This window comes from Hibiscus syriacus, unplaced genomic scaffold (genome assembly GCF_006381635.1).
Source record: "Hibiscus syriacus cultivar Baekdansim isolate YM2019G1 unplaced genomic scaffold, ASM638163v2 tig00110882_pilon, whole genome shotgun sequence".
In the NCBI taxonomy this organism is placed as follows: Eukaryota; Viridiplantae; Streptophyta; class Magnoliopsida; order Malvales; family Malvaceae; genus Hibiscus; species Hibiscus syriacus.
In genome coordinates, this window is record NW_024062896.1 from 1,023,286 (window position 1) to 1,036,409 (window position 13,124).

Consider the following 13,124-nt stretch of genomic DNA (forward strand, 5'->3'; position numbering starts at 1 on the left):
TCATAAAAACGTCGAAAGCTCCTGCATAATGTTGAAAGGTATTAAATTAGATTATTGATGTAGAGGCCGGACGGAAAGTGGGAAGCAAACCTGTAGATGTGTGATTGCAGTTTGTGTTCTTTGATCAGCCATCGATGCCTCAATGTCCACGTAGAAGATGTAATGGAAGTATCTAACCAAGAAAAACATGCCCAAGAATGAAGCCAGGTATGAATCAAGTTTAGTCGACTGGATTATTTATAATAAGCATACCCAATGGATTTATTGTTGTTCATTGAAGCTTGCATAGGCTGGTTCTTCAATGGACGACTTTCAATCTGGTTTGAAGGAAACAATGAAGAGGTGGTGTTATATACGAAATAGCTACATATAAGAGTAAGGACAGATTTGGGAACTTGAGATTGGTTATCTATATGTGTACTTTAAAGTTGATTTGGTTCGAGGTCAAAAACAGAAAGCGCATCAACAAGCATAGCGGGGCCATCTTTTAATGAGAAAACTATTCTCGTCTGCAATTTTTTTGGTTCGAGATGAATATTCAAATGTGAATACAAGGATGTGATCTTAAAATTATATAGAAAAACTTTAAACGATTAAACATTCCTACTAGGAATGGTCATGGGTTGGATCAGATTTTTTGTCCATCCGAATTCGATCAAAAAAGTGTACCCTTAAATCTACACCTGACTCGATTTGATATAAATATATTTATCCTTAAATATAAAAAGATAATTATAATTTTTTTTGTATTGGGGTTCGACCCGATTATATTTAGAACAACGAGTCATGTTGAGTCGGGGTTTTAGACAATTCAAACTGATTCGAGATACATACACCTTCCATTCAAATTCAGTCCAACATAAGTATATTGAAAAAACAATTTTATTCGATAAAATACAGACATAATTAATAAAAACTATATTTAGTAATATTATAACAATTATTGCTAAAATTATAGAAGAAATTATCTCGGGTTAGGTTAGATATTTACCCGAATCCGATCCGACCTCTTCCTCTATAAAAATTGACCCGAATTTTTTCTTTTTTAAAAACTCAACTATATCAGGTTGGATCGGTCGAAATCCATAAGTTTTGAATTATATTGTCATTCATAATCACATCCTTCAAAAAAAATCTCACCTAACCCATGCCTAACTTTTAAAAAAAATAATTCAATCAAATTGGATTGAGTCGAAACTTGTCGAGTTCAACTCAAATACACACATTCCTAATTCCTACGTAGGATGTATGTATATCCGAATCTAACACATCGGCATAAATAAACTGAAATGCTGACCTTAAAGGGACCATCTGTGGCAGAGCAAGGGGTTCCTTAGCTAGCACCAGAATCGAGTAACGTTGTTGCGAACATCCTGCCAGTACCATAAACATGTTAATAACAAAACCAGACTGAAACTTTTACATTGAAGCAATGAAGGGTTTTGGAAAGAACTGCATATTGGGAAACAAGAATGTTGAGTCCATAAATCTGTGCAGCATATGAACTCGCCAAGGCTCCTTTATCTCTTTCCTTTTGCACAGATACTTGCTATACACATATAAACAATGTTTATTATAACGATCCATAACATGAAAATCATGATTAAGAAACAAGTGGTTGCAGTAAGACCTAACCTTCGCTGCAGCTGCAGTATTAATCACTGCTTCTCCCACTAATCCCAACTTCCTCAACGTCTTCTCACATTGAACAAGAGCCTGATATGCCGTACCGTTCCAATTAGGGTTATTATGTAAATGGCTTTCAATTTATATATATTCGGGCCCTTTCGATGTCGTGTTTTTATATGAAACTCTCTATAACTCATACAAGTTCTTTTTATTCCGATAGTGAATTTTTACGACAAGAGAAAATTTAATTTTTTTTGGAAGATCACAACCAACTTATAGGCAACCTCCATATATGGATTTAGTTATACTTCCGTAAATCTAGTATTGTATTTAATTCTTAATCATTTGACATGATTAGATTTTGATTTCATATTTATTATGATTTAGTTATACCTATTTCAATCAAATTTAAAATCTAAAACCTTAAATTCTATGGTATGAATAGTATACCAATTTAATCAGTAAACTTGAATCATAAATCCTAAATAGGGGAAATGACCTTAAAAAGGAATAAATAAGTTTTAGCAAAGGCAACAGCGTATGGATGTTACCTGGGGATGGCTGAGAACCGTTTTCAAATGTGAAGCTTAACGCCATGGTTGGCAAGCAAGCAATGAGAAACAGGAAGCAGAAGTTCCCAACGATATGCAGATTGTGGCGAAGCAAAAGGCTGTAGTTTCCATAAATGCTTCCTCCTATTGAATTCTCTATTGGTATAACTGCTCTATCTGCAATCCTCCTTTCAACCGCCTTTACCATCAAACAAAAATTATATTAATTTCACCAGGACAATGAAATTACTAATAATTAAGTAAATATGGATTTATTACTTGAAAGTTGATTGGAAATGCTGGCAAGGGACTGTTTCACAGTTGGGGAAATGCATCCTCTGCAGCTAATTCACCATATGCGCCACGAATTCCCTTTCGAAAAATAAAGAATATGTTTAATAAATCAAACAAATACTCTAAAACCAGTGAGTATAGTACACACACCTGATATGCAACACGAAGGCCTGGCTCATAAGAAACTCTTGAGTCTGAAAATGTAGTTGAAGACGACGACATGGGTGCCGTAAGTTCATGAAATGAAATTCAAAACATTGTATAAGTGTTTCATGTTTATAAATGATAAAATAATCCAAACTTGTCCACTTACAACTCAAACTTATAAGAATAAGGCTTTTCTGTTTTTATTTCATTTGAGTTAGTGTAGTTTTATATCAATATATCTAGACAGGAATAAAGAAGTTATGCAGCAGTCTAGGTTTATTCATTTTGATTTGAGCGAAATTATAATTAGATGAGGGTGAATATATAGTTAAGATCCTTGATCAAAAGAGAGTGGAAAGTGGTTTTAGATCATTCTTTCGGTCTTGATTAAGAGATTAGAGTAATTTTAATGTTGGCGTTAGGGACAAGTTATAATGCTGCTCTAGGTGAGAGTCATAATAAATATAATCTATCACAATTGATTTTGATTCTGACGATATGTATGAGTTTGTCAAAGATTATGTCAAGTCTAAAGATATAAGATATAATATCTTATATCAGATATTCTTTCAGGCTTTAACTATGAGATAATCTTTAAAAGATTTTTTTAAAACAATTCTACTTAAGGGAGGGAAAGAAGAATTTTGTTCATAATTAATATTGAACCCTTATCAGAGATAAAGATGTCAAACTGATTTAATATGCAAAAGTTGATGTTGAGAGACAGTTTGAAGCTGCCGATGTAGTTGGAGTTGATCTCGTTCGCCGTCCTTCATCTCGGCTCCTTCCGCGCCGCACTTTTTGCTGCTGTCGCTCACGACAATACGACTCGTTCCCGCTTTCCGGTGAAAAGCTAAGCCCAAGTTTAAGCTGCGAGAGCCTTTAGAATTTTGAAGCGTGTGGTTTTCCGGTCATTTGAAAACGTAAAGAAATAGCCACCGGAGAGCAACGCCATCGTAGGGTGTGATATACTAATAAACAAAGGAACGATAATATGCCTTTACAGTACCGTTACTGCTCCGCTATCAGGTATTCGGCATTTTAAACATGGATAACTACATTGTAGCTCTTGTACTATATACTTTTCTCTGTCTCGCACCGATACAAGTTATTATTTTTCATTCAAGTACATAGATAGTAGGATGAGCAAGATTCTTACCCGATCAAACCAAAGTAATTAGGTTTAACTACATCATAAATCCTAAAGGTTTGAAACTATGCAAATTAAGTTCTAATACCTTTAATTTTGGTTTTAATTACTTAACGGATCCTATATTTTTAAAACTAGATAAATCAAGCTCCGGTCTCAATTTTTTAGTTAAATACTTTTTAGGTCCTATCAATTTTGATATTAGACAAATAAACATGTTTCATTATTTTCGTTAAATGTTTTTTAACTATTGTCAATTTCTGAAAAGCTAAGCCCAAGTTTAAGCTGCGAGAGCCTTTAGAATTTTTGAAGCGTGTGGTTTTCCGGTCATTTGAAAACGTAAAGAAATAGCCACCGGAGAGCAACGCCATCGTTGGTGTGTTGATATACTAATAAACAAAGGAACGATAATTTGCCTTTACAGTACCGTTACTGCTCCGCTATCAGGTATTCGGCATTTTAAACATGGCATAATTACATTGTAGCTCTTGTACTATATTACCGATACAAGTTATTATTTTTCATTCAGTACATAGTAGTATGAGCAAGATCTTACCGATCAAACCAAAGTAATTAGGTTTAACTACATCATAAATCCTTAACGGTTTGAAACTATGCAAATTAGTTCTAATACCTTAATTTGGGTTTAATTACTTAACGGATCTTATTAGTTTTAAAACTAGATAAATCAAGCTCCGGTCTCAATTTTTTAGTTTAAATACTTTTTAGGTCCTATCTATTTTGATATTAGACAAATAAACAATGTTTCATTATTTTCGTTTAAATGTTTTTCAACTATTGTCAATTTCAAATTTAATTACAATAAATCTTAATTTTATTTTTTAACCTAACCAATATAGATTAGTTTATTTTATTACTATTTATATTTATCCTAATCTATTATCCTCATGAACGTTTTACGTAAAAAAATCCTAATAATTAATTAAATAGAAAAATAATCTCAAAACAGCATTATTAGAAAATAACCCCTAACTGTCCACGTAAGACTACCTCACATATACGAAACGCGTTTTAAATACCTCACGTTGTAAAACGTGAGATCATCAACTTTTCAGATAACTTCGTTTAATTCATGGATAAAGGGCACTATAAATGCATGGAACTCACGTTTTGTAAAACGTGAGGTCTTAATCGTTTTGCAAAAGAAAAGTGATTATGGGTTATTTTTCTAAAAAAATTGTTTGAGAGATATTTTTCTAAATAATTAATTATTAGGGGTTTTAAAAATAATCTCCCTCGTCCTGAGTCTGCTAAGCATGTCACTTCAGACTCTGAAAACTAGACAAAATGCATTAATTATATGTCCGAAAGAAACGTTTTTTAGAAAAAAAACACACTCACCCGAAATTTTACAAAATATAATTAAAAAAATATTATCGATTTTATTATTATTTAAATAATAAGATTGATAAAAAATTATTTAAAAATTATTATTTTTACTTAAAATATTAATTTTTTTAATATTTTCAATAAAATGTTCAACAATAACAAAATCAATAAAACGTCTAACAATAACAAAATCGATTGAAATAATAATATTTTCGATGAATAAAACTACGGTAAATCGCTTGCGCTTGGCTTGACTACCTATCCCTACTTGTGCTTCACGCCTAACCTAAAACTAGCCTCATATTATCATTTGCAAAATAGACTAAACCCCTTTTAATATTCATTTGCTTTTGTTTTCCTTATCTCTTTTTTGATAAATTACAAATTTCATCACTAAATTTTACTCTCTCTTATTTTACTCACAAGACTTTAAAAATTTTTAATTTTCTTACTGAACTTAATACATCGAGTTTTTTCTAGTCATTCCGTCGTTAATTATTTAACGGCGTTAAAATGATGGCATTTAATAAAAATAGAATTTTCACCAAAACGATGTCATTTTGCATCTATATAACAACTTATTTATAACGCTGTTAGTGAGAAAACGATTAACTGACAAAAAAATCAATATATTAAGTTCAGTAAGGAAATTGAAAAAAAAAATAAAGTACAGTGAGTGAAATAGAAAAGATAATAGATTTAGTTACCAAATTTATAATTTACCCTTATTTTTAATTTTTTGATACGTTAGAAGAAATAACTAAATTAACATAATCTAATTGCACCTCCACCAATGGCACCTTTCATCAGCATAGGTGTCAAACTATTAAAAACTCAATTAAATATTTCAAAGTTTAAAGATTGTTTTAGGGAAAATTGCACGTGTGGTTTGTTATATTTTTAGTGATTTTGATCATCGATTTTAAAAAATATCTGTTTGGAGCTCTTACATTATCAATCTTTTCGATTTTAATTCTATGACCGTCAACTTTCATGTTGACCGAGTAACAGAAATCTATTGGGTTTTTGCCCATTCACTCTGTTTTGAAAATCGGACCGGCCGGTTTCAATCGGGAACCGTTGCTTAGTCCGGTTCAATCTATACCGATTGAACCGTTATTAGTGAACCGACCAGAACCGCTGAACTGTTCGAATCGGACGGGCTGAAAATCGGAAAAAACCGGGATTTTTGTTTTTTTTTAAAATAAACCAAACAACGTCGTTTGTTAAACGAGCCAAGTCGAACTCGAGTATTGCTGAGCTCGACTCGAACTTGAAAACTTTAAAAGTAAGCTCAACTCAACTCAAACTCACAAGCTAAGTTCAACTCAAACTCGAAATATCTTGAACTCAAAAAGGCTTGAACTGAAGCTCGAAAGCCTAAAATTCGAGTTCACTCAATGCTCACCAAAATGCTCCATGATTTTGAATGCCAAATTACCTCTATTATTTATAGAAGTTAGTTGTGATGCGCTTCTATGTTCTTAGCAAGTGAGATTGTTTTGTTATCATATTTTTACTCTTTAGACTTTTGGATGCTCTTCTATGTTTCTTAGCCATGTGGGATTGTTTTAAAAAAAATTAAACCAAACAATATCATTTTGTTATGATTTTTTAACCCCAATTTATTTTTTAATTATAGTTATATAATTATATTTATTTAATATGTTTTACCTTAAATATTATGTTGTAGTTAATTTGAATCATTTTGTTTCTCTTGATTTTATGGTTTTTAACTTATATATGTTATGACTTGCTTTGAATATGACTTGGGATATAAAAAATTATTTTTTATTAAATATTTTTGGTATTTTTATTTAATTTTTTAAATAGTTATGACGTCGTCCGGTTCTTCCGACCGATCGGACCGGTTCGACCGGTTGAACCAGTGAACCGATAGCATGACCGGTTCGCTAACCGGTCCGGTTCTGAAAACCATGCCCATTCATTAAAAGATACCGATAATTAGGTTTAGTTTCAGTTTGGTGTGTGGTGCAACAGAAAGGAAGAAATAATAAACAATTATTTATTATATTTAAATAATCAGTTTATTTAATTATTTAATTTAAAATTAATGCTAAATATAATAATTTAAGTATTATAATATTTTATTTTTTATTAATTTAATAATTTAAAATGTCATTTTTTAATTTTTTATATATATATATATATATTTTTTTTTCATTTATCGTTCAAATTCTCTTTATTTAATTAAGTTACAGATTACAGAAGTTAGACGGACCCATCCCTTCTAATTTAATGTTAATCGCAGATCAAGGTCTTTCATTAGATCTCACCTTGCAGTCGAGGGATTTTAGCTCCTCTTACAACTAGCATTAACCTTATTACCAACTTGCCAAAAATTAAACCCTTAAAGACATAAGTCGTGATCCAAGCCACCCATAAGGATCCAGCGTTAGCCAAGATGTTACGAACTAGCATCAAGATACAAGCCTTGTTCCAGCCTTGGATATCCATTACCCCCAGAACACCCTCCGATTTATGAGAGCAAATTTGTTTCTAGCTCACCCTCGCACCAGAAGTAGTCATGTCTTTCTCTTTCCAAAAAAAAAAACTTAGAGCACAATTGATCGATCTTCCTGATGACCCCCTTAGGCAGGACCAACTGTCTACAACAATTAGTGATGTTGAACAAAACAGACTTAATCAGTCGAAGCCTTCCAACATAACTAAGATTCTTGTTTGCCCAACACCAAGCTTAGCCTTTATCTTATCAATAAAAACAACACAGTCCTTCTCACAAAATTTTCTCGTGACAACAGAAACCCCAAGATAACGAACCGGTAAACTTCCTATCTGAAACCCAGTAGCTTGTTGAATCATCTAAAGCTGATCAAGACCAACACCAGAGACAAAAAATTCACTTTTTTAAAGTATTCAACTTGAGGCCCGACATACTATGGAATTTACCAATAAGACATTGCACTCCCACAATCGAATCCAATGACCCTTTACAAAAAATCGGGAGATCATCCGCAAAATCGAAACAAGTAAGATCCACCTTCTAAAATTTGGGATGATACCCAAATATCCCCTTAGCAGCAGTCAAACCCAAAATCTTCGATAGAACATTCATAATCAACACAAACAAGAATGGAGAAAGGAGAACCCTTGCCTGATGCCTCTAGCACCTTTAAAAAATCCCACAAGACTCTCATTAAATGAGATAGAGAACCGAGAAACCATGAAACAAAAACCAACCCACTTCCTAAAGTGCTCAGGCAGACCTAACGTAGTAAGAATACTAAGAATAAATTCCAACTCACATAGCAAAAATCTTTCTGGATATCTATCTTCATGCACAACGGAGGGATATAGTGTTGTCATCGATTATTAAAAGTCATAAAGTAATTTATAAAGTGACGTTGTTTTGTCGAGTCTCTGACTATTAAAATCTATAAAATAGTACTTAACTATTTATATGTTTCAATCTCATCTTTTTTTCTTTAAAAAAATTGATAATTATTTGAGTTAGACGTTAATCGATTAACTGAGATATGATAAAAATAATATTTTAATGATGTCTACTGTCTATGTTATTGTTTTCAAGCATTGGCTTGATGATATTATGTTTCAAACACTACTCGACAATATAATGTAAACAGAGAATCGATCCACGAAATAGAACTCAGTTTTAAGATCAGATTATATCATATTACAATTAATAGGTTAACATCTAGTTCAAACATCCATCAATTTTTAACAAAAAAAGATGAATTTAGAACATATAAATACTTATAAAATTATTTTATAATTTTTAATAATATGAGGACTATGTTATAATTTTTAATAGTCAAATAACTCAGTAAAATAATTTTATCCTAAATTATATTATTATTTTTAATTGTAAACCGTATCAAGGAGGTGCACAGTCCAAAACCCTAAAATATTTTTCCTTTCAATTTTTCTTTTCCCAATAAAACGAATAGAGCCTACAATATCTTAGTCCTTTTTCTTTAATACATTTAAGTCTTCAACATCTAGCCACCGCCATTGTTGTCAGGATCCGAAGCTGACTTTTTAATGGCTACGGCTACTTCCATCATACGGCCCCCGGCGGTCCAACTCTCCCAAAAAGGGACAGTATCCGATCAGAAAACATCGTCTCCCTTTCAAATTCCCCAGTTTTCCTTGAACCGCCGTCGTTTCACTGTTCTTTTCGCTTCCCTCCACGACGGCAACAACATCAACGACGGAAGCAATAAGATCACGAAGGCTATTGGATTGGAGAAGCTTTTCGTGGATTCCCCGTACGACGTTGTTTCAAAAGACTCTCCTTTGCATCCCAGTATGAAAATCTCCGTTTTTTCGTTTTACTTTTTAGTGTTTGTATTTTTTTTGAAATTGGCATTTAGCTTTATTTTCTCCAGGACCTCTTACTTCAGCTCAGTTATCTAATACAATCTATGATGGCCCTCGCCTTCGCGTTGCATATCAGGTGTTTACTTAACTATGACAATTATTTATATATAATTATTTTTTAACTTGCAGATCGGGACAATGTTATATTTTAGAATTATAAAATGTGATTATATTTCAATGAACTTGTTTGTTTAATTTATGTTGAATTTTGAAAGGGAGTTCACGGTGCCTACAGCGAAGCAGCTGCTGAGAAGGCCTATCTGAATTGTGAACCCGTTCCCTGTGATCAATTTGATGCTGCTTTCGAAGTAATTACTTGAACTCTTTTTTCTTTTTTTTCTCTTCTCATTGATAAATATTTAGTTTTCATGTTTGAAAATGAGGCTCATCTTGAATTTGAAAACATATTTGCTTAGTCTTCATTAGGAACTGATTTTGATTATTGTTTTTAATTAGGCTGTTGAAAGTGGTTAGTGGATAGAGCAGTATTACCGATAGAGAATTCCTTGGGTGGTAGTATTCATCGGAATTATGACCTCTTGCTTCGCCATAGCTTGCACATTGTTGGGGAAGTTAAGCTCGCAGTCCGTCATTGCTTACTGGCCAATCATGGTGTTAGAGTTGAGGACTTGAAAAGGGTTCTAAGTCATCCTCAGGTATGAAGTAAGATTTAACCTTCTTGCTGACTAAGTTTCTTCTTGTTTTTAATATTAATGTTTTTTATCTTGATCATGTTCCAGGCTCTAGCTCAGTGTGAGTACACGTTAACAAAGATAGGATTGAGTAGGGAAGCAGTTGATGATACTGCCCTTGCAGCAAAGGCAAGTCTTGATTTGAGAACTGAAATTACCATGACATGAAAGATTATGTAAGCTTTGTAGCTGAATGTTCCAAGTCAAGTGTATTAAGTTCTTTGACTGTCTAAGATAGCATATAGGAGGTTGGTAGGCAGGAACTGCTTTATCTGCTTCACTTCAGGTGGCTTCCTTGGTGATCCAAAATTGATCGAATACATTTATTTTCTTGTTTGGGTATAGCAAAGAATGGAATTGGATTAAATGATTGCCTTTTGGAATTAATTGCCACTATTAGATGATGACTACTTTCTAATTATGACTGGTTTAATGATTGTTTACATGCACAGCATGTGGCTTTTGAGAAACTAAAAGATACGGGAGCTGTTGCAAGTTCTAAAGCTGCAAAGATATATGGACTAAACATTCTTGCTGAAGATATTCAGGTTTATTTCGGTTATAATTGTTCTTAGTTGTTTTGTGTTGGATTTGTCAGAACTTTGAAATCTGGTATGCCTCCCCTTTTTGATAGGATGATTGTGATAATGTTACTCGATTTCTCATGCTGGCTAGGGATCCCATTATTCCTGGTGTGGAGAAGCCATTCAAGGTTAGCCTCCAAACAACATTACCATTTGCATTCAAAGTACTGGATCATTGTTGTTCCTTTTCTATGCGGCATTTATGAATCATTATTGCTCATGAAGTTTTCTGCTAATGCAATTAATTTGCAGACTAGTATAGTTTTCTCACTAGAGGAGGGTCCTGGTGTTCTTTTCAAGGCACTTGCTGTTTTTGCTCTTAGGCAGATCAACCTTACAAAGGTAGTTTTTAAAATATATATATATATATATATATAAATTCTCTCTATATTTTTAAGTTGCCTTGAAAAAAATTCATTTGAAAGGTTTTCTTTCCTAGGTTGTATTAAAATCCTTTATTTATTTGTTACCTTTGAGCAGATTGAAAGCCGTCCCTTGAGGAACCAGCCTTTGAGAGCATCTGATGATAGCAACAATGGTTCAAAGTAATTTTAGTAAAATATTGCCTTTTTGGTTCAAATGGCTTTTCTAATTTTGATAAATTATATACATCTTTATTTACAGCTTGCTACCAACCACTTGGTGGGTGGCTTGAACAGATTTCATCCTAATTGTGTCAATTTGTTCTATTAGATATTTTGACTACCTTTTCTACGTGGACTTCGAAGCATCCATGGCTGAAGAGAGAGCACAGAATGCCCTTAGACATCTAATGGTATATTGATCTGCCTCTTCCATAACCACTGAAAAGAATTAGTTGTTAAATATCTATCAATATGTTGCAATTCTACAGTTGGCACTGAGTCTAGTATTCAAACCTTGGATAAACCCTTCCTCTTCTCCTTTAAACAAAGTTGTTACATATTTAACAGAATGTTCCCTTGGCAGGAATTTGCAACTTTCTTGCGAGTTCTAGGGAGCTATCCAGTGGATACTACCATGTTATGAACACATTTTGAGTCATGGTAAGTTTTCAATATTTGAACAAATACCGATGGTTAGATTGATGACAGGCTTCATTTTCTTTACAATGATTTTGTGGCAGAATGTTGCTAGATCATTATCATTTAATATTTTGTCTGCATTGTCTATTGTCTGCATTGTTATAATAAGAATCATCGTTTAAAGTTTGTGGTGTCTATAATAAAAGACACAAGGCACAAGAGTTTTGAAAATTTTCCCTGCTCCTTTTGCTTCTTGCTTGAATGTTAGAAGCTGGAGCTGTTTTGTGTAATGGTGGATGCTTGATATTTCACGGTTCAATATAAATGTATGATTTTTAGGATAAATGGTGATTATCTTATCGTTATCCTTCAAGGGATGGCCTAGTGGAAGATTGCTGTTTGAACTCCAAGAATATGACGCTTATTATCAGAGACACTTATATTCTTTTTCTGATGGCTAATACATGCTAACCTGTTGTCTCTGTTTTTGTTATAATTTGATGGGCATAATGGTAGTTCAAATTTAAGGTTATTTTTGCTCACAATCACTTGGGATTTACCTGGTTATATATATATATATATATAATATGCAAACTGGGGAGGGAAACATAAGGGAACTCGTCAAACTATAGGTCAAACTATACTTTTGGACCACTTCCCTATTGGGATGGTTTGTTTCTTCATTTTCGGAATGATTCCTAGTTTCACTGTCATCAATGAGCAAAATCCAGGTTGTTTACCCTACTATTGGTCTTGGATTTACCTCCTCCCTGCCGGCCTGTTTCTTCCCAGTTCTCTTGATTACTTGACAAATATGGTAGCTGTTGCTAGTTGTTAATCTTTTCCTCTTTTCCCTTTAGGTTCTGCTTGAAATCATTGGAACATTTTTCTTGTTTATGTTATAGAGAACTTTACAAAGTAATACCAATAGTTAATTTATTTATTTAGACACTCATATGGATATTCACTTGATTGACAATGCTAATGCAGAATTCTATCTATGAATTGCAGATTTGCCGCTCATTATGTTAGGTGGAATTTTTGGCAATGAGAGACGTCGATTGATAGCCGCTGCATTGCATGAATGAATGCCGACAAATACCAATTTCGCTATATGGCATTATGTACTTAACCAACCGTAAGTTCCTTTCTTTTACCAAACAAGGAGTGATTGATTCGTTTCCTTTTAAAATGAGTTTTTTTTTTTTTGCTCAGATTTTTGTTTTCATATAGATGTAGACAATTATGAACATGATATAAAAATAGGATATGAATACCATTGCAATAGACGGTATTTCCAGTACAATTAAAAGTGATTAGCAATATATTATAGAAAACGT

The 13,124-nt window shown here is 32.9% G+C and overlaps 2 pseudogenes; one reads left to right on the forward strand and one right to left on the reverse strand.

The window, feature by feature from the left end:
- LOC120144121 lies at positions 1–2,696 on the reverse strand (annotated as a pseudogene).
- Positions 2,697–9,096: 6,400 nt separating this feature from the next.
- LOC120144170 lies at positions 9,097–12,906 on the forward strand (annotated as a pseudogene).
- The last annotated feature ends 218 nt before the right edge of the window (positions 12,907–13,124 follow it).